General features: G+C 41.5%; 2 protein-coding genes across 3 annotated transcripts in view; one reads left to right on the top strand and one right to left on the bottom strand.

The window, feature by feature from the left end:
* OSBP2 (oxysterol binding protein 2) overlaps positions 1-23,294 on the top strand; it is a 350,477-nt gene that overhangs the window by 10,818 nt on the left and 316,365 nt on the right. The window lies entirely within an intron of this gene.
* DUSP18 (dual specificity phosphatase 18) overlaps positions 1-23,294 on the bottom strand; it is a 47,484-nt gene that overhangs the window by 22,475 nt on the left and 1,715 nt on the right. The window contains exon 1 of one of the 2 annotated variants that reach the window (XM_040345283.1): positions 20,090-20,209. The exons of the other annotated variant lie outside the window; for it this stretch is intronic. The gene's annotated coding sequence lies outside the window, so the exon portion shown is untranslated. Of the gene's footprint in view, positions 1-20,089; positions 20,210-23,294 lie in introns of those variants that run through there. 2 annotated transcript variants of the gene reach the window in all.

Below are 23,294 nucleotides of genomic sequence, written 5' to 3'. Positions count from 1 at the left end.
AAATGCCTATCGCAAAACTGATCACATTGCCTGAAACCAGACAAGCATACCTACGTTTTGATATATAAATTGTGTATGACAAGTAGATCTTGTGGGCGTGAGAGCAATTTGTTCGCCCTTTTTTTAAAGATAATTTTTGTTTTCAAAGATCTCCACTCTAAAGGTCACATGACACACTCTAAACCTGCTCCATAGGATTACATTATAACCGATAAAAAAATCACTAAACGTAAATTGCGTTTTCACAAAAACTGTAAAAGATATCAATCTAAAAAGTCATGTTTGGATAGCTGAATATTTTGTGACCGCTTTAAAGTTTGTTTGGTGTCTGTAAGTGAAAGTATGAAGGAGCTGAAACTTTTGGCAGAACGTGTGTTTTGAAGCAGGAAAAAGGATGTTCTCATTGACTTCAATGTTAAAAAAAGTGTCTAAAAGCTTAATATTTTAAAAAGTATAAATAGTACAAAAAAACTTGAAGAAGTCCCATCGTTAGCTGAATGAGACGAACATTTTAAAAGTTAAATGGTCTCAATAGCTGAAAGTATGCAGAAGTTACGCAGAGCCAAAAAACGTACGGAATAAAATTAAAATTAAAATTAAAACTAGAAAATGCATTCCCTGAGGAAAATGCGAGTGGGAATGCTGAATTGCTGAGCCCGCACCAAAGCCATTCACCATAACCACTACACTATCTTTAGGACACACAGCTCCTTTCTCTATCTGCAAAGTAGAGAGTATGCTGACTTCCTGGTCGCCCCTCCCCCCTCAAGAGGTTTCCCCTCCCCCCAGGTCAGTGAGGAGGAATATTGCACTGAGGTAGAAAGCTATTTATGGAAAGAAATTCCATTACAAACGCCTTTTAATTCACAGACCAATACATTAATTACGCCTCCAAACAAAACGTAATAAATCCACAACCGTAAATGCGATCGATACAGCGACTTCACCGTTTGAAAGACACGGCCCTTGTGAACGCATCGATATGAAATTTATGTTGATAAACTTAAAATTGTGGCCATGCCAGCGATTTAGAAAAGAGCGTCTTTGTGTGTTTTGCAGGAAAATTTTTAAAATTTTTAACATGGACGGTCAATGAGAGTGGTTTTGTCACTCTTGTCCTTTAGAAGCTCCTGGAACTAAAACTAAAATACGTATCACAAAACTGATCACATTGCCTGAAACCAGACAAGCATACCTACGTTTTGATATATAAATTGTGTATGACAAGTAGATCTTGTGGGCGTGAGAGCAATTTGTTCGCCCTTTTTTTAAAGATAATTTTTGTTTTCAAAGATCTCCACTGTAAAGGTCACATGACACACTCTAAATCCCTTCCATAGGGTTACATTATAACCGATTCCATTTTCTGAAAAAAGCGCTAAACGTAAATTGCGTTTTCACAAAAACCGTAAAAGATATCAATCTGAAAAGTCATGTTTGGATAGCTGAATATTTTGTGACCGCTTTAAAGTTTGTTTGGTGTCTGTAAGTGAAAGTATGAAGGAGCTGAAACTTTTGGCAGAACGTGTGTTTTGAAGCAGGAAAAAGGATGTTCTCATTGACTTCAATGTTAAAAAAAAGTGTCTAAAAGCTTAATATTTTAAAAAGTATAAATAGTACAAAAAAACTTGAAGAAGTCCCATCGTTAGCTGAACGAGACGAACATTTTAAAAGTTGAATGGTCTCAATAGCTGAAAGTATGCAGAAGTTACGCAGAGCCAAAAAACGTACGGAATAAAATTAAAATTAAGAAGAAGAACTAGACAATGCATTTCCTGAGGAAAATGCGAGTGGGAATGCTGAATTGCTGAGCCCGCACCAAAGCCATTCACCATAACCACTACAGTATATTTAGGACATACAAGCAGTGTTCCTTCAGTACTTATAAAGCCTAATATCACACAGCTCCTTTCTCTATCTGCAATATAGAGAGTGTCCTGACTTGCCTGGTCGCCCCTCCCCCCTCAAGAGGCTTTCTCCACATGAGGTGGGGGAGGAGGACTGCACTGAGGTAAGGAAAGCTATTTAGGGAATCAAAATACCATTAGAAACGCTTTCATCCACACGCAAAATCAGTTATCGAAGCCTTCAAACAAAACGTAATAAATCCACAACCGTACATGCGATCGATACAGCGACTTCACCGTTTGAAAGACACGGCCCTTGTGAACACATCGATATAAAATTTATGTTGATAAACTTAAAAATGTGGCCATGTCAGCGATTTAGAAAAGAGCGTCTTTGTGTGTTTTGCACAAACATTTTTTAGACTTTTTAACATGTCTCTTGTCCTTTAGAAGCTCCTGGAACTAAAACTAAAATACGTATCACAAAACTGATCACATTGCCTGAAACCAGACAAGCATACCTACGTTTTGATATATAAATTGTGTATGACAAGTAGATCTTGTGGGCGTGAGAGCAATTTGTTCCCCCTTTTTTTAAAGATAATATTTTTTGTGGATGATCTGCACTCTAAAGGTCACATGACACACTCTAAACCTGCTCCATAGGATTACATTATAACCGATAAAATATCACTAAACGTAAATTGCGTTTTCACAAAAACCGTAAAAGATATCAATCTAAAAAGTCATGTTTGGATAGCTGAATATTTTGTGACCGCTTTAAAGTTTGTTTGGTGTCTGTAAGTGAAAGTATGAAGGAGCTGAAACTTTTGGCAGAACGTGTGTTTTGAAGCGGTAAAAAGCATGTTCTCATTGACTTCAATGTTAAAAAAAAGTGTCTAAAAGCTTAATATTTTAAAAAGTATAAATAGTACAAAAAAACTTGAAGAAGTCCCATCGTTAGCTGAACAAGACGAACATTTTAATAGTTGAATGGTCTCAATAGCTCAAAGTATGCAGAAGTTACGCAGAGCCAAAAAACGTACGGAATAAAGGATAAGAATAAAAAGAATAACTAGAAAATGCATTCCCTGAGGAAAATGCGAGTGGGAATGCTGAATTGCTGAGCCCGCACCAAAGCCATTCACCATAACCACTACACTATCTTTAGGACACACAGCTCCTTTCTCTATCTGCAAAGTAGAGAGTATGCTGACTTCCTGGTCGCCCCTCCCCCCTCAAGAGGTTTCCCCTCCCCCCAGGTCAGTGAGGAGGAATATTGCACTGAGGTAGAAAGCTATTTATGGAAAGAAATTCCATTACAAACGCCTTTTAATTCACAGACCAATACATTAATTACGCCTCCAAACAAAACGTAATAAATCCACAACCGTACATGCGATCGATACAGCGACTTCACCGTTTGAAAGACACGGCCCTTGTGAACGCATCGATATGAAATTTATGTTGATAAACTTAAAATTGTGGCCATGCCAGCGATTTAGAAAAGAGCGTCTTTGTGTGTTTTGCAGGAAAATTTTTAAAATTTTTAACATGGACGGTCAATGAGAGTGGTTTTGTCACTCTTGTCCTTTAGAAGCTCCTGGAACTAAAACTAAAATACGTATCACAAAACTGATCACATTGCCTGAAACCAGACAAGCATACCTACGTTTTGATATATAAATTGTGTATGACAAGTAGATCTTGTGGGCGTGAGAGCAATTTGTTCGCCCTTTTTTTAAAGATAATTTTTGTTTTCAAAGATCTCCACTCTAAAGGTCACATGACACACTCTAAATCCCTTCCATAGGGTTACATTATAACCGATTCCATTTTCTGAAAAAATCGCTAAACGTAAATTGCGTTTTCACAAAAACCGTAAAAGATATCAATCTGAAAAGTCATGTTTGGATAGCTGAATATTTTGTGACCGCTTTAAAGTTTGTTTGGTGTCTGTAAGTGAAAGTATGAAGGAGCTGAAACTTTTGGCAGAACGTGTGTTTTGAAGCAGGAAAAAGGGTTTCTCATTGACTTCAATGTTAAAAAAAAGTGTCTAAAAGCTTAATATTTTAAAAAGTATAAATAGTACAAAAAAACTTGAAGAAGTCCCATCGTTAGCTGAATGAGACGAACATTTTAAAAGTTAAATGGTCTCAATAGCTGAAAGTATGCAGAAGTTACGCAGAGCCAAAAAACGTACGGAATAAAATTAAAATTAAGAATAATAAAAAACGAATATCAATACTGGGAATGCTTATTAAAGCATTCCCACTAATAAAAAACGACTAGAAAATGCATTCCCTGAGGAAAATGCGAGTGGGAATGCTGAATTGCTGAACCCGCACCAAAGCCATTCACCATAACCACTACACTATCTTTAGGACACACAGCTCCTTTCTCTATCTGCAAAGTAGAGAGTATGCTGACTTCCTGGTCGCCCCTCCCCCCTCAAGAGGTTTCCCCTCCCCCCAGGTCAGTGAGGAGGAATATTGCACTGAGGTAGAAAGCTATTTATGGAAAGAAATTCCATTACAAACGCCTTTTAATTCACAGACCAATACATTAATTACGCCTCCAAACAAAACGTAATAAATCCACAACCGTACATGCGATCGATACAGCGACTTCACCGTTTGAAAGACACGGCCCTTGTGAACGCATCGATATGAAATTTATGTTGATAAACTTAAAATTGTGGCCATGCCAGCGATTTAGAAAAGAGCGTCTTTGTGTGTTTTGCAGGAAAAATTTTTAAATTTTTAACATGGACGGTCAATGAGAGTGGTTTTGTCACTCTTGTCCTTTAGAAGCTCCTGGAACTAAAACTAAAATACGTATCACAAAACTGATCACATTGCCTGAAACCAGACAAGCATACCTACGTTTTGATATATAAATTGTGTATGACAAGTAGATCTTGTGGGCGTGAGAGCAATTTGTTCGCCCTTTTTTTAAAGATAATTTTTGTTTTCAAAGATCTCCACTCTAAAGGTCACATGACACACTCTAAACCTGCTCCATAGGATTACATTATAACCGATAAAAAAATCACTAAACGTAAATTGCGTTTTCACAAAAACCGTATAAGATATCAATCTAAAAAGTCATGTTTGGATAGCTGAATATTTTGTGACCGCTTTAAAGTTTGTTTGGTGTCTGTAAGTGAAAGTATGAAGGAGCTGAAACTTTTGGCAGAACGTGTGTTTTGAAGCAGGAAAAAGGATGTTCTCATTGACTTCAATGTTAAAAAAAAGTGTCTAAAAGCTTAATATTTTAAAAAGTATAAATAGTACAAAAAAACTTGAAGAAGTCCCATCGTTAGCTGAATGAGACGAACATTTTAAAAGTTAAATGGTCTCAATAGCTGAAAGTATGCAGAAGTTACGCAGAGCCAAAAAACGTACGGAATAAAATTAAAATTAAAATTAAGAACTAGAAAATGCATTCCCTGAGGAAAATGCGAGTGGGAATGCTGAATTGCTGAGCCCGCACCAAAGCCATTCACCATAACCACTACACTATCTTTAGGACACACAGCTCCTTTCTCTATCTGCAAAGTAGAGAGTATGCTGACTTCCTGGTCGCCCCTCCCCCCTCAAGAGGTTTCCCCTCCCCCCAGGTCAGTGAGGAGGAATATTGCACTGAGGTAGAAAGCTATTTATGGAAAGAAATTCCATTACAAACGCCTTTTAATTCACAGACCAATACATTAATTACGCCTCCAAACAAAACGTAATAAATCCACAACCGTACATGCGATCAAAACAGCGACTTCACCGTTTGAAAGACACGGCCCTTGTGAACGCATCGATATGAAATTTATGTTGATAAACTTAAAATTGTGGCCATGCCAGCGATTTAGAAAAGAGCGTCTTTGTGTGTTTTGCAGGAAAATTTTTTAAATTTTTAACATGGACGGTCAATGAGAGTGGTTTTGTCACTCTTGTCCTTTAGAAGCTCCTGGAACTAAAACTAAAATACGTATCACAAAACTGATCACATTGCCTGAAACCAGACAAGCATACCTACGTTTTGATATATAAATTGTGTATGACAAGTAGATCTTGTGGGCGTGAGAGCAATTTGTTCGCCCTTTTTTTAAAGATAATTTTTGTTTTCAAAGATCTCCACTCTAAAGGTCACATGACACACTCTAAACCTGCTCCATAGGATTACATTATAACCGATAAAAAAATCACTAAACGTAAATTGCGTTTTCACAAAAACCGTATAAGATATCAATCTAAAAAGTCATGTTTGGATAGCTGAATATTTTGTGACCGCTTTAAAGTTTGTTTGGTGTCTGTAAGTGAAAGTATGAAGGAGCTGAAACTTTTGGCAGAACGTGTGTTTTGAAGCAGGAAAAAGGATGTTCTCATTGACTTCAATGTTAAAAAAAAGTGTCTAAAAGCTTAATATTTTAAAAAGTATAAATAGTACAAAAAAACTTGAAGAAGTCCCATCGTTAGCTGAACGAGATGAACATTTTAAAAGTTGAATGGTCTCAATAGCTGAAAGTATGCAGGAGTTACGCAGAGCCAAAAAACGTACGGAATAAAATTAAAATTAAGAACTAGAAAATGCATTCCCTGAGGAAAATGCGAGTGGGAATGCTGAATTGCTGAGCCCGCACCAAAGCCATTCACCATAACCACTACACTATCTTTAGGACACACAGCTCCTTTCTCTATCTGCAAAGTAGAGAGTATGCTGACTTCCTGGTCGCCCCTCCCCCCTCAAGAGGTTTCCCCTCCCCCCAGGTCAGTGAGGAGGAATATTGCACTGAGGTAGAAAGCTATTTATGGAAAGAAATTCCATTACAAACGCCTTTTAATTCACAGACCAATACATTAATTACGCCTCCAAACAAAACGTAATAAATCCACAACCGTACATGCGATCGATACAGCGACTTCACCGTTTGAAAGACACGGCCCTTGTGAACGCATCGATATGAAATTTATGTTGATAAACTTAAAATTGTGGCCATGCCAGCGATTTAGAAAAGAGCGTCTTTGTGTGTTTTGCAGGAAAATTTTTTAAATTTTTAACATGGACGGTCAATGAGAGTGGTTTTGTCACTCTTGTCCTTTAGAAGCTCCTGGAACTAAAACTAAAATACGTATCACAAAACTGATCACATTGCCTGAAACCAGACAAGCATACCTACGTTTTGATATATAAATTGTGTATGACAAGTAGATCTTGTGGGCGTGAGAGCAATTTGTTCGCCCTTTTTTTAAAGATAATTTTTGTTTTCAAAGATCTCCACTCTAAAGGTCACATGACACACTCTAAACCTGCTCCATAGGATTACATTATAACCGATAAAAAAATCACTAAACGTAAATTGCGTTTTCACAAAAACCGTATAAGATATCAATCTAAAAAGTCATGTTTGGATAGCTGAATATTTTGTGACCGCTTTAAAGTTTGTTTGGTGTCTGTAAGTGAAAGTATGAAGGAGCTGAAACTTTTGGCAGAACGTGTGTTTTGAAGCAGGAAAAAGGATGTTCTCATTGACTTCAATGTTAAAAAAAAGTGTCTAAAAGCTTAATATTTTAAAAAGTATAAATAGTACAAAAAAACTTGAAGAAGTCCCATCGTTAGCTGAATGAGACGAACATTTTAAAAGTTAAATGGTCTCAATAGCTGAAAGTATGCAGAAGTTACGCAGAGCCAAAAAACGTACGGAATAAAATTAAGAAGAAGAATAATAAAAAACGAATATCAATACTGGGAATGCTTATTAAAGCATTCCCACTAATAATAAAAAACGAATATCAATACTGGGAATGCTTATGAAAGCATTCCCACTAATAATAAAAAACGAATATCAATACTGGGAATGCTTATTAAAGCATTCCCACTAAATATCAATACTGGGAATGCTTATTAAAGCATTCCCACTAATAATAAAAAACGAATATCAATACTGGGAATGCTTATTAAAGCATTCCCACTAATAATAAAAAACGAATATCAATACTGGGAATGCTTATTAAAGCATTCCCACTAATAAAAAACGAATATCAATACTGGGAATGCTTATTAAAGCATTCCCACTAATAATAAAAAACGAATATCAATACTGGGAATGCTTATTAAAGCATTCCCACTAATTAAGAAGAAGAAGAATAATAAAAAACGAATATCAATACTGGGAATGCTTATTAAAGCATTCCCACTAATAATAAAAAACGAATATCAATACTGGGAATGCTTATTAAAGCATTCCCACTAATAAAAAACGAATATCAATACTGGGAATGCTTATTAAAGCATTCCCACTAATCATACAAACAAGATCCAAACAGAGTGCTGTTTTATAATGGTACTCTAGAACAGCATGTGCAGCTCTCTGTTTAAAATATGATGGAAGTATCGTGTTTAAAATATAGCTTGTTTGGATGGTAATCTGCTGTGTTTTTTAATTTTGTTTTAGTTCTGCTTGTCGCTGTTTTTCCCCCCCACATTCTTTAGTGTTAAAGGGGTTGTAAAGGTTCATTTTTTGTTTTCTAAATAGGTTCCTTTTAACCACTTCCATACCAGGCACTTACGCACCTTCCCGCCCAAGCCAATTTTCAGCACTGTCACACTTTGAATGGCAATTGCGCGGTCATGCTACACTGTACCCAAACAAAATTGGTTTCTTTTTTCCCCACAAATAGAGCTTTCTTTTGGTGGTATTTGATCACCTCTGCGTTTTTTTTTTGTTTGTTTTTTTGTTTTTTTTGCGCAACAACTAAAAAAAGACTGAAAATTTTGAAAAAAAATAAGTTTTTTTTTTTTTTTTTCTGTTAATTTTTTTTGTAAATAAGTAAGTTTTCTCTTTCAATTACGGGCACTGATATGGCGGCACTGATGGGCACCGATGAGATGGCACTGATGGACATCGATGAGGTAATACTGATGGGCACTGATGAGGTGGCACTGATTGGCGGCGCTGGTATGCGGCACTCATGGGCGGCACTGATGGGCACTCATGGGCGGCACTGATGGGCACTCATGGGCGGCACTGATGGGCACTCATGGGCGGCACTGATGGGCACTCATGGGCGGCACTGATGGGCACTCATGGGCGGCACTGATGGGCACTCATGGGCGGCACTGATGGGCACTCATGGGCGGCACTGATGGGCACTCATGGGCGGCACTGATGTGCACTCATGGGCGGCACTGATGTGCACTCATGGGCGGCACTGATGTGCACTCATGGGCGGCACTGATGTGCACTCATGGGCGGCACTGATGTGCACTCATGGGCGGCACTGATGTGCACTTATGGGCGGCACTGATGTGCACTTATGGGCGGCACTGATGTGCACTTATGGGCGGCACTGATGTGCACTTATGGGCGGCACTGATGTGCACTTATGGGCGGCACTGATGTGCACTTATGGGCGGCACTGATGTGCACTTATGGGCGGCACTGATGTGCACTTATGGGCGGCACTGATGTGCACTTATGGGCGGCACTGATGGGCACTGATAGCACTGATAGGCAGGCACTGATGGACACTGTGGGGTGGCACTGATTTATCCATGTTTGTGGGCACTGATTGACGACATTTTTTTTTTTTATTTAATTTTTTTATTTTTTTTTGCCCTTCCCTGGTGGTCCAGTGTGGGCTTCCCTGGTGGGTCCAGTGTTCCGAGGGGGGGCTGCGCTGATAAACAATCAGCGCGAACCCCCCCTGTCAGGAGAGCCGCCGATCGGCTCTCCTCTACTCGCGTCTGTCAGACGCGAGTGAGGAAGAGCCGATCAACGGCTCTTCCTGTTTACATCGTGATCAGCCGTGGTTGGACACGGCTGATCACGTGGTAAAGAGCCTCCGCAGGAAGTGAGACGTTCAAACAAAGAAAAAAAACATTTAGAAGGGAAATCGAAGGAAATGAACCAACAATGCACTAGCTTAAAGGAACCTATATAGAAAATAAAAGATGAACCTTTACAACCCCTTTAAGGGAGATCTCTACCCCTCATAAGCATGTGCTGAAATAACTGAAGACAGTCAGTTTTCGATGTTTTCACCATGCAGTGGGGGCGTTGTGAACCCAACAGCCCTGAAAAGATTGTGTTCAGAGCAGCTCAGATAAGACAACTTGGGTCAGAGGACTCTCCCAGACAGGACTCATGGGCCACAATAAAACGATTTTACCCAGAAAGGGTTGAAGCTTTTAACGTCATGAGAAAAGTATGGGGCTGCCATTGCTGGCCACCTTCTTTAAATGTTAGTTGCCTGGCTGTGTTTTGCTTCAATACTTTGAGTCACTGACCTAGAAAGTGCATGATGTAAATGAGTGTCAGAATGCCACATCACCTCACTTGTTTAAGTTAAATCCTTCAGAAAGCATTATTGGCGGTAAAGAATAAACCCTACATATTTGTCTCCATGCTGCAGCTATCCCCCACCGGCTCGAAGTCCAAGAACCGTGATGGCATGACTGCTGATCTCGGTCTAGTTCTCGGTCAGCTCTGGAGCTCTCAGCTGGGGAGGGGACAGAATTGGCTGGCTGGAGCTCCTCAGCTAAGAACTGAGTGACTGAGCCAGCTGCCTCTGAGGAATCTGGGTGGATCCCAACAATATGGTTGGGATCCTTCCAGAGCTTGGAGGGGCTCTGTGACTTCAGCTGGCAGCAGGCATTAGACCACTGTCAGCTGGTTCTGGGTCACAGGAGAGCAAAGTAAGGTCACTTCTGTGACCCACAAGAGAATTATGGCCAATAAAGCTTTGGCCATACATCTGTTTTAAGGTCGGTGTGTCAGCATTAAAGCCAGGTAACTAGCATTTGCATAAGGCGCAGAATGACAGTGTGCTTCTCTCATGACGGAATCCCTTTAGTGTTATACGATATAACCATTTTGAATGAATTATTTTTGCAGTTCATCTTTAGTTAATGACGCTTAACCACTTCCATACCGGGCCTATTCTGGCACTCCTTTCCTACATGCAAAAATCATAATTTTTTTTTTTTGGAGGAAATTACTCAGAACAACCAAACACTATAGGCTAGATTCAGATAGGAGATACGCCGTCGTATCTCTGAGTGCGGGCCGTCGTATCTATGCGCCTGATTCAGAGAATCAGTTACGCATAGATTTCCCTAAGATCCGACTGGTGTAAGCGTCCTACACCGTCGTATCTTAGGCTGCATATTCACGCTGGCCGTATAGTTACGCAAAGAATATGCTAATTAGCTATTTACGCCGATTCAGAAACGTACGTCCCGCCGGCGCATTTTTTTAAGTCGTTTACATTAGGCTTTTTTCGGCGTATAGTTACCCCTGCTATATGAGGCGTAGCTAATGTTAAGTCGTTATCGCGCCGAGTTTTGAAAATTTTACGTCGTTTGCGTAAGTCGTTTGCAAATAGGGCTGTACGTCATTTACGTTCATGTCGAATCCAATACGTCCTTGCGGCGCACTTTAAAAAAAAAACGTCAAACGCGGGGTTAAGTGAAATTTAAATAAAACACGCCCCCAACATCCCCATTTGAATTAGGCGGGCTTACGCCGCCACACATACATTACGCCACCGTAACTAAGGACACAAGTTCTTTCTGAATACAGAACTTGCGCCAAAGTTACAGCGGCGTAACGTATCGGAGATATGTTACGCCCGCAGAAAGATGCGCTCATCTTTCTGAATCTAGCCCTATATATGTTTTTTAGCAGACACCCTATATAATAAAATGGCGGTCATTGCAACTTTTTATCTCACACTGTAATTGTGCAATCATTTTTCAAACACCTTTTTTGGGGGGGGGGGGAAGCGGTTTCATGAATTAAAAAAAAAATAACAAAACGGTTAAGTTAGCCCAATTTTTTTGTATAATGTGAAAGATTGTTGCGCCAAGTAAATAGATACCTAACATGTCACGCTTTAAAATTGCGCCAAACTTCAGTACTTAAAAATCTCCATAGGCGACGCAATTTTTTTTTTTTTTTTTTTTTACAGGTTACAGAGGAGGTTGAGTGCTAAAATTGTTGCTGGCGCTCTAACGCACACGGCGATACCTCACATGTGTGGTTTGAACGGTGTTTAAATATGTGGTGGGACATACTTTTTGTATGATGACCTCATAAAAGTATTTTGTTGGCCTTCTCTTCATAAACATTTTATACGTGGAACCCCTGTTAGTTGTGTACAGTGCAATCATGGCAGCAAGGGTCTAGTTGTAAATGTATTTGTCTACAGCAGTAAAAACCTAGTACTGGTTAATGTTTCTCCTTTTGTCAGAGGAGCAGTATTGGCCATGAAGCAACTTACCCATAGACCTGGCACATGCAGCTGCTGTAGGTTGTGAAAAAAAACACTACGTATGATGACAAACATGGCAGGGTTAGTTCACTTCATAGTGCCAATAGCTAGTGGATTATACTCGCCATTAGCTTTGTGGCTAGTAATGCTATTCTCTTCTGGATGATCCTGGAAGCTGCAAGACCAGGTTTGATCAAGCATGAGGCAGGAGTGTGGATCGATGGGTTCAATAACAGCTTCTTGATGCATCCTGTTCCTCAGGAGCTATAAGACCATTTTAGTATCTGCCTGCCCATGCCTAGTGACAGACCCCGCCTCTGAGGTCCAGCTATTGTTCCACCTCTTTTCCTTAGCAGCTGGAAGCTTCACACTGAGTCCCAAAGAAGGATCTGAGGTGTGCGGAATCAATGCTGGCAAGGATCACCCCCTGCCTCACCCATACCCAATGAAATCATCATAAGAACATGCCTTGTAATACAGGATGCATATGTGACGAGACCCTTTACTCGCTCGATTCTGCTCTCCTCTGCTACTATTGAGTCAGCTTGCAGATTGCAACGTCTGATGGTCCAGTCATCCAAGGTTCCGGGATCCGAATTACAGCTATGTGCCATTCGGACCCATTAAGAACACACACCAGGCGGGCTGTATGTAAGTTCAAACAGGACTCTCTTTAATGGCAGCATTCAGCTGGTTATATACAGTTTACAAGCTTATCATTAATCAAAGAACAATTAAATCTCCACCCCCTTTTCACACACTGGGGCTTCCATACAGATTATAGGTAGACACTCTGGTGCCGACCCTGACAAGACACATTTCTTTAGATAATGACATCAGTGAAGTTAATTACTAATTGTAACAGAATACATAATAACAGAATAACAATGAAGCAATCAGAATAATTAACCTGAGCCAATTATCTAATCATTTAGCCTGACGAGGTGAATAGGCGTCTCGTCTGCAATTCCCCACTATACAATACACATCTCTTAAGGTCTTCTTCACACACACAATAGATCAATTAACCTTTAGAATAGAGAGCTGGCTGGTGGTGGAACATTAGTATTTCAACAGTCTGTTATGCAGAGGAATGAGTCACTCTGGCCCACATGAAATCACCTGTAATATGTCCCATCTTATGTAATACATGAATTATGATTTATTAGCAACCCTCTCCTGTGTAACAGATGTCAAGTAGAAACACTTTAGCATCCCAAGGTCCATGACCGCATATATAAAAGAGGTCCTTCTGCAGACCAGCCAGACTGCTTGCAAATTGCAACCAATGTGGTACAGGCTTATGGAACAGTGATTGTAGGGCTACTAAATGTCTTCTGGGGAAAATAAAAGCACACTTGAAGGTCCAGTTGGGCATGTGGTTTAGACATATCTTATCAATGGTGTTCCAGATTTCAGCTTCAAAGGCCTCTTACCCACAGAGCCATCAAGTAGCACACTGCCCCTCCAAGCATTTTAGTTTCAAAAGAGCTGCATTCCAGGCATTTGTCCATAAATGTCTAGGGCCCTAAAGAAGGTACAGCGATCGGCTCCATTCAGTTGCAGTCTGCCACAGATTTGACAGGCTGCATCCACCCCCAAATCCCCCCTTCCTCTGGGCATATTAAAATGCCGCCTTTTACATGGCCCTGTGTGCAATACTTTTTTGATCCATTGATTTCACTAATGTTAACCCGTGATCACCTATCAAAGAACATTAATGTTCAAAATTCGTTGTCCATTTTTCTTCAATTTTAATCTTTTTTTTTTTTTACCATTGCTATATAACACCTTTTTTTTTTTTTATGAGATCAGAATTACAAGATCTGAAAGTCTCAAATTTTGTGTTTTTAGACCTTTTCTGTGAATTATTGCAGCAGTTTAATTTGTACAAAAATCATAAATGGTGATGGCCAGCGATTTTGAAATAAGTCATTAAAGCGGGGGTTCACCCTATAAACCTAAAAAAAAAAAAAAAAGATTTGTTCTACCATAAAATCAGGCATTGTAGCGCGAGCTACAGTATGCCTGTCCCGATTTTTTTTTTTTCCCCGTACTCACCGTTTACTCGTACATCGAAGATACCGACTCCCCTCGGTGAATGGGCGTGCCTATGGAGACGGAGGATGATTGACGGCCGGCTCTGGCGCGTCACGCTTCTCCGGAAATAGCCGAAATAGGCTTGGCTCTTCACGGCGCCTGCGCATAGCCTGTGCGCAGGCGCCGTGAAGAGCCGAGACCTACTCCGGCTGTCTTCGGGGAGAGTGACGTGCCAGGGCCGGCCGTCAATCATCCTCCCTCTCCATAGGCACGCCCATTCCCCGCGGGAGCCGAAATCGATAATGTACGATTACAAGGTGAGTCCGGGGTTAAAAAAATCCGGACAGGCATACTGTAGCTCGCGCTACAATGCCTGTCTCGATGGTAAAATCATGTGAGTGAGGGTGAACTACCGCTTTAAGCTGCATATTTAGAGAGACGTTGTCAAACACAATGCTGCCAAGACAAATATCCAGAGCCTGTCCTTCACAGATGTCTGTCATGGAGCAATTATTTGCTTTGGAATTGGAATATTGCAATTTAGAATGAGTGGTTGAGTGGCTACCAACTTTGCAGTCTGTTATTTATCCCCTGGGATGTCACCCAGCGAGGATAACGGCTATGTTTATTCAAGAGGCACATCCGTGCGTAAACGCAGCTCTCGCACATTCATTACTTCTGTGCCCACAGGATACCTGTAGTTGGCATCTGCTGTATTTGCCATTTACTGTAGATGACCAAATCTGCTGCAGATCAGACTGCTTGTCGCTAAGATGAAGTCTCTGGTGGCCCAATCTGCAGGTGTATGAGCCCCAGCAGCATTCCTTTCCTGGCAGCTGTGAGTAGCATTTGACAAGTCTCGCACACAGGTGAATCTGTAGGAGAAAGACGTGAGTGTGCGAAGATTTACAGTAGGTAGCTATATAGGTCAGTCAGGGCCAGGGTGGATTTGATTTAAATCGCTAGTAAAAAGGCTTGATTTAAATCATGATTTTAAAAGAGCAACTGTCATCTCTGTCCTGCAGCGGCTCCTCCTCTGACCCGCTGTTGACTCACTGACAGTCCTCTTCCCATCAATGGAATGGCTGGGGATGTGGCAGTGACACAACAAGGTGATGGGTGTGGCAGCAGAAGGTGAGTGGATGCCCACTAACGGGTGCTGCCATGATGGATCTGAAATGACAGATGCTCTTTAAATGTAAAGACTTATTATTTCTGATAGTTAGAATCTATAATATTTGAAAACAGAATGAAGGATTCCTATTTAGAATAATGAGCTGTCAGGTTAGTAAAATGGAGAGATCGGAACCGATTCAATCATACAGTTTGTAGTGTACATATATTTTCAAACCAATAGGATAGAGGAATATTCTGGTTACTGTAAAATTGTGTGAATGCATCAATGCAGTGCATGTTATCTCAGCTTGCAGAGCTTACAGGGATTGTAAAGGTTTGTTTTTTATTTTCTAAATGGGTTCCTTTAAGCTAGTGCATTGTTGGTTCACTTACCTTTTCCTTCGATTTCCCTTCTAAATGTTTTTTTTTCTTTGTCTGAATTTTTCACTTCCGGTTTCTTCTCGGTAAGCTGTTCTGGCTGACTAACCACCGCTCGGATGATGGTGCAAAGCTTACTGAGGAGAAACAGGAAGTGAGAAATTCAGACAAAGAAAAAAAACATTTAAAAGGGAAATGGAAGGAAAAGGTAAGTGAAACAACCATGCACTAGCTTAAGAGCCGGTTCACACTGGGACGACTTGGGATCCGACTTGAAGTCGCCTCAAGTCGTCCCAAGTCGCGCTGTAGAGAAAAACAATGTACGTGAATGGGAGCGGTGTTAATACACACAACTCAAGTTTCTCCGACTTCAGAAGAAGTTTCTGTACTACTTCAATCCAACTTGTAGGCGATTTGTACCCATTGATTTCAATGGAAGTCGCCTCCAAGTCTGATCACTGTCTTAACTGAAGCGATTTTCCAGGAAGATAACATACATTTCTCAGGCAAACCTCTCCCTCCCCCTCCCTCCCCTAGAGCTGATTGTTGTTTGATTGGCCACTGGAAAGTCTCCTGTCCTGGAGACGACTTCAAGTTGTGTTGTAAATCTCCCCAGATCGCCCTGTGGTGCATATTCAAGTCGTGTCGGAGTCGCCTCTGAGGCCGGAATCACACTAGTGCGTTGCTTTTTTGAGCTGCGTTGTCGTTGCAGATTTCTCTAGAGGGTGTTCTGCAGATCAACTGCGGTTTAGCTGCAGATCAGGTGCGAATTTGGAGACCTGGGAGAACTTCCGGGTGAGAGGAGAGTGGGGGAGAATTGTATTGAGCTGAATGAGAGAAACTCCTGCAGAGAACTGAACACATGTGCGAATTAGATGCGTACCCATAGAAGATAATGGGACTGAATTCGCACCTGAGCCGCACCGCAAGACATAAAAACCGCATGCGGTTTGGAGGCAATACGCAGTGCGAATGCATCGCACATATGTGAACCAGCCTCATTGAAAACAATGTATTTTGAAATGTCCTGCGAATTAGATGCGGTTTAAACCGCACTCAATTCGCATAGGTGTGAACCTAGCCTGAAAGTTGCGCTGGAAGTCGTGTCGCCCCAGTGTGAACCGACTCTTAGGAACCTATTTAGAACAAACCTGTACAACTCCTTTTAACCACTTCAGCCCCGGAAGAATTTATCCCCCTCATTACCAGAGCACTTTTTGCGATTCGGCACTCGCTTTAACTGACATATGTGCGGTCGTGCATCGTTGCTCCCAAACAAAATTTGACGTCCCTTTTCCCCCCCCCCCCACAAATAGAGCTTTCTTTTGGTGGTATTTGATCACCTCTGTGGCACCTCAATCGGCTCCATATCACACACAGAGAAGTCTCTGGTAAGCGGCAGAGGGCACTGGAGCGTGGCGGGAGGAGGGGGGCACTGGAGCGTGGCGGGAGGAGGGGGGCAGTCTCCCGCCACCAATAAGTGATCTCTCTGCGAATTCGCCACAAAGACCACTTTTATCTGAAAGCCGCCCACCCGCTCTTGAAGAGGATGTCAGTGGGAGGTATAGCACCCCAAGGCCAGGATAGAGGCAAGCAAAGGGCCACGATTGACCCCAGGGCCGCAGTTTGGAGACCACTGGTCAAATGGATAAGTTCCAGAGTAAAATCTAATCCCCCTTTGTTAAATATAGAAACAAGGTTTTAATGTCTGACACTCCCTGTTTTGTAGAACTTTGTGCTGTTACTGGAAGTTTGTTTTTCTGTTCCCCTCCTTTTATCTGGCAGGACAGCGTGTCATGTGCAGAGCAGATACTGAAATGCCTTATTCCAGCAAAGCCTGCACCCTCTCTATATATTTGTTCCAGATGCAGACTTGTTCCTAATAAACCTCTTCAGGAATTTTAGATCACCAGATAAAAAGTTCTTATTCAAATCTGTTTATTTTTCTATGAGGATTATACAGTATGATGCTTTTTATAACATTTTTGTAATATGAAGCCTTTCAAAAGGCTGGCTATAAAGCAACTGCTTTCACTGAAATACAAACTTTGTAAAAAGCCATAGTTTACGGCGTGCGAATTTGACATCCATACACAAAAGCTTTAATTTAAAGGCCAAGTTCACCTAGAAGCAAGTGATATGCTACACCTGTATTTAGGGCGTACCATGCTCCTATTCACCTGTCATCGGAGCCCCCTTCCCTGTGACAGCGGGGGGAGATTCTTCTTTCTGCACCCATTGTCCCATTTGAAAACAACGCAACTTTTGCGAGGCTCCGCCCACACAGCCATATTTTTCATTCACAGGGATCATGAAATAACAAGGAAACGATAAACTACAAGTCCCATCTTCTACCGCAGCAGATGGATTTGTAGTTTTAATGGACTACAAGGATGCTGATCAGTACACTCCCAGTCCCTTAAGGCTGGGTTCATACGTGTGCGGTGCGAATTAAAGCTCAGTTTTCACAGAAAATTTACAAATTAGTTGTTCAGAGGATCAGGTCAGGTTTACATCAGGATTTTATCCTGTGCAAAACTCAATGACATTCAGACGCATACCCATAGAAGTCAATGGGTCTGAATTTGCACCTGAGCCGAACTGCACTACTCAGTCCGAACACTGACAGGACTCTTTCAATTCGCACTGAATCCGCACTCAGGCTACACCGGACATATGTGACCAGGTACAATACAAAACAATGTTCTTTTACATGTCATGTGACTTGGATGTGGTTCAAAGCGCATCACACATCCTACAGCTCTGTAACTGAAAGGCCATACAGAGATACTGGCACAGAGCTGCAGACAGTGGCCCGGATTCACAGACCGCGGCGCATATTTATGCCGCCGTATCGTATCTACTTTACGCTACGCCGACGCAGCGCAGAGAGGCAAGCATGGAATTCACAAAGCACTTCCTCCCAAAACTGCGCTGGGTTTCCTAGGCGCAAGCCGGCGTTGGTGGAAGTGGGCGTGAGCCATGCAAATGAGGCGTGACCCCATGCAAATGATGGGCCGAGCGCCAGACAGATACGTATAACCAATGGCGCATGTGCCGTCCCGTGGACGTATCTCAGTGCACATGCTCACAATCGCGTCGGAACAACTGCCTAAGATACGCCGGATCACTGACTATGGCGTGAACGTAACCTACGCCTAGTCATATTCACGTCCAACGTAAAATACGTGGGCTTGAGTTCCCTGGTGCAGACCTTTCCATGTCTGCTGCTGAGTTACACCTCCTTTATGGGGCTTAACTTTACGTCGGACGTACAACTTGCGCACACCAGTCGTAGCCTGCGTCGGGCGCATGTACGATCATGAATCGGCGTATCTCCCTCATTTGCATATTTGAATAGAAAATCAATGGGAGCACCAAATGCGTCCAGCATAAATATGCGCCCACCCTACGCCGGCAAGTTGCGTCGGTGGAATGAAGCCTGTTTTTAGGCGTATCTTAGTTTTATGGGCCCGGCACACAGATACGACGGCGCATATTTGCACTTACGCGGCGTATCTCGAGATACGTTGGCGCAAGTGCTTTGTGAATCCGGGCTAGTGTGTGCAGGAGCCTTACACTGCACCTATGACCCTGCAATGCTCTGTAGGCTCCTGTGATATATAGTATGTATATGTACATTTATTTTTTTCTGCAATTTATTATTATTTAAAAAAAAAAATATATATATATGTGTGTGTGTGTGTGTGTGTGTGTGTGTGTGTGTGTGTGTGTTTGTTTGTGTTTTTTTTTTTTTTTTTTTTTTTTTTTTTAAAGTGAACTAGTTATTACCTTGTAAAAGTATCTGTGACCTTATCACTGTGCTGAGCAGTGTTATGGGAGGGGTCCAGCAGGCTCCACCCCAGAAAAATACAGGAGGGGGCAGAGACGAGACCAGTCATCCTGAGCAAAGAAAAAGCACAGATCTGGAGGTAATGCACAAAGGACACAAAGATTGAACTAAAAACAAACGTGTCCCCTATTTTTATAGAATGTTTGTGTAAACGGGTTCAGTTTTAAAGCGCATATCAACCCAGTCACTAAGGCCTCATTCTTGCAGGGCATTTTTACTGCTGCTTTTACCAGTGTCAGATTATTTTTATTTTATTTTGGCTTGAAGATCTGCTTTAACGTTTTTTATGACCGCAAATATTTTTTCTGTCTTTAAAAAATAAACAAAAAAAAAATAAAGATGATGTGCAGAAAGCAATATACATTACCTTTTTTAAGACAAATTGAGGCCCCCTTGCAGTGTTTGAATTAGTAACTCACGGTTTGGTTGGCACTTATTGCCAGCTGGTGCATGCGCAGTACTGTGCTTAGATTTCAGAGTTGTTGTTTGGGAGGTTTGAGGCACTCTGTGCTACTGAATGTCAGTGCTGTCCACAAAACGGCTCATCTATTCATATCTGGTCCACTTTCAGAGAACGTCTACATTACCTTCAAGGCCATATTTGATCTCCGCTGGTCAGACGTGACTGATGACACCAGCAGCAATGTTGAGAAATGTGCAATTTCAGCCCGTCCAGCCAGGCAGTATGTAAACAGTTGTGTCGGATATCCCCGGCCTCAGCAGGACCAAGAATAACATCCCATTTATAGTACCGACGAATGGCCTTGCTGCATCAGTACACTCTTTGTTTTATTTTTGGACGGCACAAAGGGACTTTTATCATCCTGCGTTCTATCCCACATGGATCACACAACTTCCTCTGATTGGCTTTAACCAGACTTTAGAAGCGTGGATTTACAGCTCCTGTTTGTAGTGTGTGTCACGCTTTTCTGCTACTGTTAACCACTTGCTTACTGGGCACATATCCCCCCTCCTGCCCAGGCGAAATTTCAGCTTCCGACGCTGCGTCGCTTTTACTGACAATTGCGTGGTCGTGCGACGTGGCTCCCAAATAAAATTGACGTCCTTTTTTCCCCACAAATAGAGCTTTCTTTTTGTTGGTATTTGATCACCTCTGCGGTTTTTATTTTTTGCGCTATAAACAAAAAAAGAGCGACAATTTTGAAAGAAAAAAATATTTTTTTTACTTTTTGCTATAATAAATATCCCCCAAAAATATTTAAAAAAAAAACATATTTTTCCTCCGTTTAGGCCGATACGTATTATCCTACATATTTTTGGTTAAAAAAAAAAATCGCAATAAGCGACTGGTTTGCGCATAAGTTATAGCACCTACAAAATAGGGGACAGAATTGTTTTTTTTTTTTATAAATTTTTTTTTTTTTACTAGTAATGGTGGCGATCTGTGATTTTTATTGGGACTGCGACCTTATGGCGGACACTTTTGACACATTTTTGGGACCATTCACATTTCTACAGCGATTAGTGCTATAAATATGCACTGATTACTGTATAAATGTTACTGGCGGGGAAGGGGTTAATTATGTACCCTGCATGGTGTTTCTAACTGTGGGGGGAGGTGACTGACTGGGGGAGGTGACCGATGCTGTGTCCCTATGTACAAGGGACACAGCATCAGTCTCCTCTTTCCCTGACAGGACGTCGATCTGTGTGTTTACACACACAGATCCACGTCCTTGTCTGTTTAACCGTCGAACGCGGGTACCTGGAGGACATCGCGGCCACCAGGCACGCGCATCGGTGATGCGTCGGGGGCGCGCACGCCCCCCAGTTGCCGGGAAGAGCCGAGGACATCTAAAGACGTCCTACCGGCAATTGAGAGCCACTTGTGGCTGTCTTTCTACAATAGGCGGGATCTCAAGTGGTTAAAGTATATGTAAAGGCATTTTGTTTACTTGAGATAGAGTAGGAAAGGGTTGGACCCCTTGTGAGATTTTTTTTTATTTTAAAGATTAACCCCTCTTTGTCCAGGTGACTATTGTAAAAAAAAAAAACTCCATTTTGAAGTTGTCACCAGAGCAGGAAGTGAGGAAAAATACAGACTTTCCTCTCCATTTCCTGTTGGATATCCAGTACATGAAGTGAAGGGAAATCTCCAAGAGAACACAGGCAGCAAAAATTAACATGATGGGGATTTCAACCTTTCCCCACTCTATTTAAAATAAAAACAAGGGTTTTGGCTTTACATATACTTTAAGTACTGCGAACATGTATTTACAAGCTTAAAGGGTAACTCCACTTTTGCAGGGAAAAAACATATAGCGAAAGAAAATAAATAAGATCCATGCACAATTGCTATATCAGCCTTATTGTAAGTTAAAGTGGTTGTAAACCCACTTCTCAAAAACAAAAACACACCTGCAAGACCAAGGCATACTAGCTCATTATGTAATGCTCACCTCAGATTGAAGCCCCTGCAGCTGTCCTTGTACACTGCTTGGGTGGCCGTCATCTCTCCTGGGGGGTTTCTTCCGGGTATCGCGGCTTCATCGCTGTGGTCTGCCGGAGCCGCCATGTCAGTCCCGCGCGTGGGAGCCGACCAGTCATGGCACTGCCTCCATTAGGAACGGCACGATCGCCGTTTCTAAAGTGCGCCTGCTCCGTTGTTTACAGCGTCTCCCCGCAGGGATGTAGTCCCAAGGGAGGGGAGGAGCACGCTGACTAACCCCCAGCCAGAATGGCTTGGGTGATGGGGGCAAGCTTACTAAGGGGGAACAGGAAGTGAGAAATTCAGACAAAGAAAAAAAACATTTAGAAGGGAAGTTGAAAGAAAAGGTAAGTGAACCAACAATGTACTAGCTTAAAGGAACCTATTTAGAAAATAAAAAACAAACCTTTACAACCCCTTTAATCCAGGCTTACCTGTAGGTAAAAGTGGTTGTAAAGGGTTTACAACCACTTTAATGTTAATAAAAAATGACTTTCCTTTTTGATCTGCAATGTTGTAATTCTCTGTAAAATCCAATTTGATGAGGCATTTTTCCTGAGAGTCTAAAGCCAGATTTTAGGCATCCTCTGCAACAAAAAATGTATTTGGAGTATTACACCACAAATGTGTTAATCATATTTATTGGGCTGCAGACCTTGCAACTTTCCTCATTAGAACAAGGAGAGGTACACTCGGAATGCTGCTGATAGGAGGGTAGAAATTTAGATACTCCTAGTTTTCTATCAAGGGAGAAAAGTTCTATTGTGGGTCAAATGCCAAAGGAGGTATTTGGACAATAGAAATAGCCATGTGTGTTATTAAAAATTGAATGACAGTGTGCAAAGTCAGACCAAACAGACTTTCATCAGTCTTGCCTACACACCATCGATTAAAAATCTGATCGTGTCCAACGCGGTGACGTAAAACACAACGTGCAGAGAAAAATTAAGTTCAATGCTTCCGAGCATGCGTCGACTTGATTCTGAGCATGCGTGGATTTTTGACCGATGGATTTCCCCACAGACTATCTTTCATATGGTTAAAAAAAAAAAAAAAAAAAAAAAAATTTTAAAATGGCTCCAGCTGCTCTTAGAATTAAGGATCGACCGATTATCGATACGGCTGATATTCACTTTTTTCGAAGTACAAATGTACCATGTAATCAAGCTGCTGTGCGTTTCCAATAGTATGAAATTCATGCATTCAAAATGAATGGGAAGAAATCGTACTGCACAGAACTGCATGTGAGTTGCACAGGAACATACAACGTGTTTTGCGATTCACATGCAGTTCCTGGTGTGAATGGTTCCTTAGTCATGCAGACGTCCAATGCCATTCTGTGC

The sequence above is a fragment of the Rana temporaria genome, chromosome 1 (assembly GCF_905171775.1).
Source record: "Rana temporaria chromosome 1, aRanTem1.1, whole genome shotgun sequence".
Classification (NCBI taxonomy): domain Eukaryota; kingdom Metazoa; phylum Chordata; class Amphibia; order Anura; family Ranidae; genus Rana; species Rana temporaria.
The sequence above is the reverse complement of the archived record's forward strand: the minus strand, read 5'-3'. Positions and strand labels throughout refer to the sequence as shown.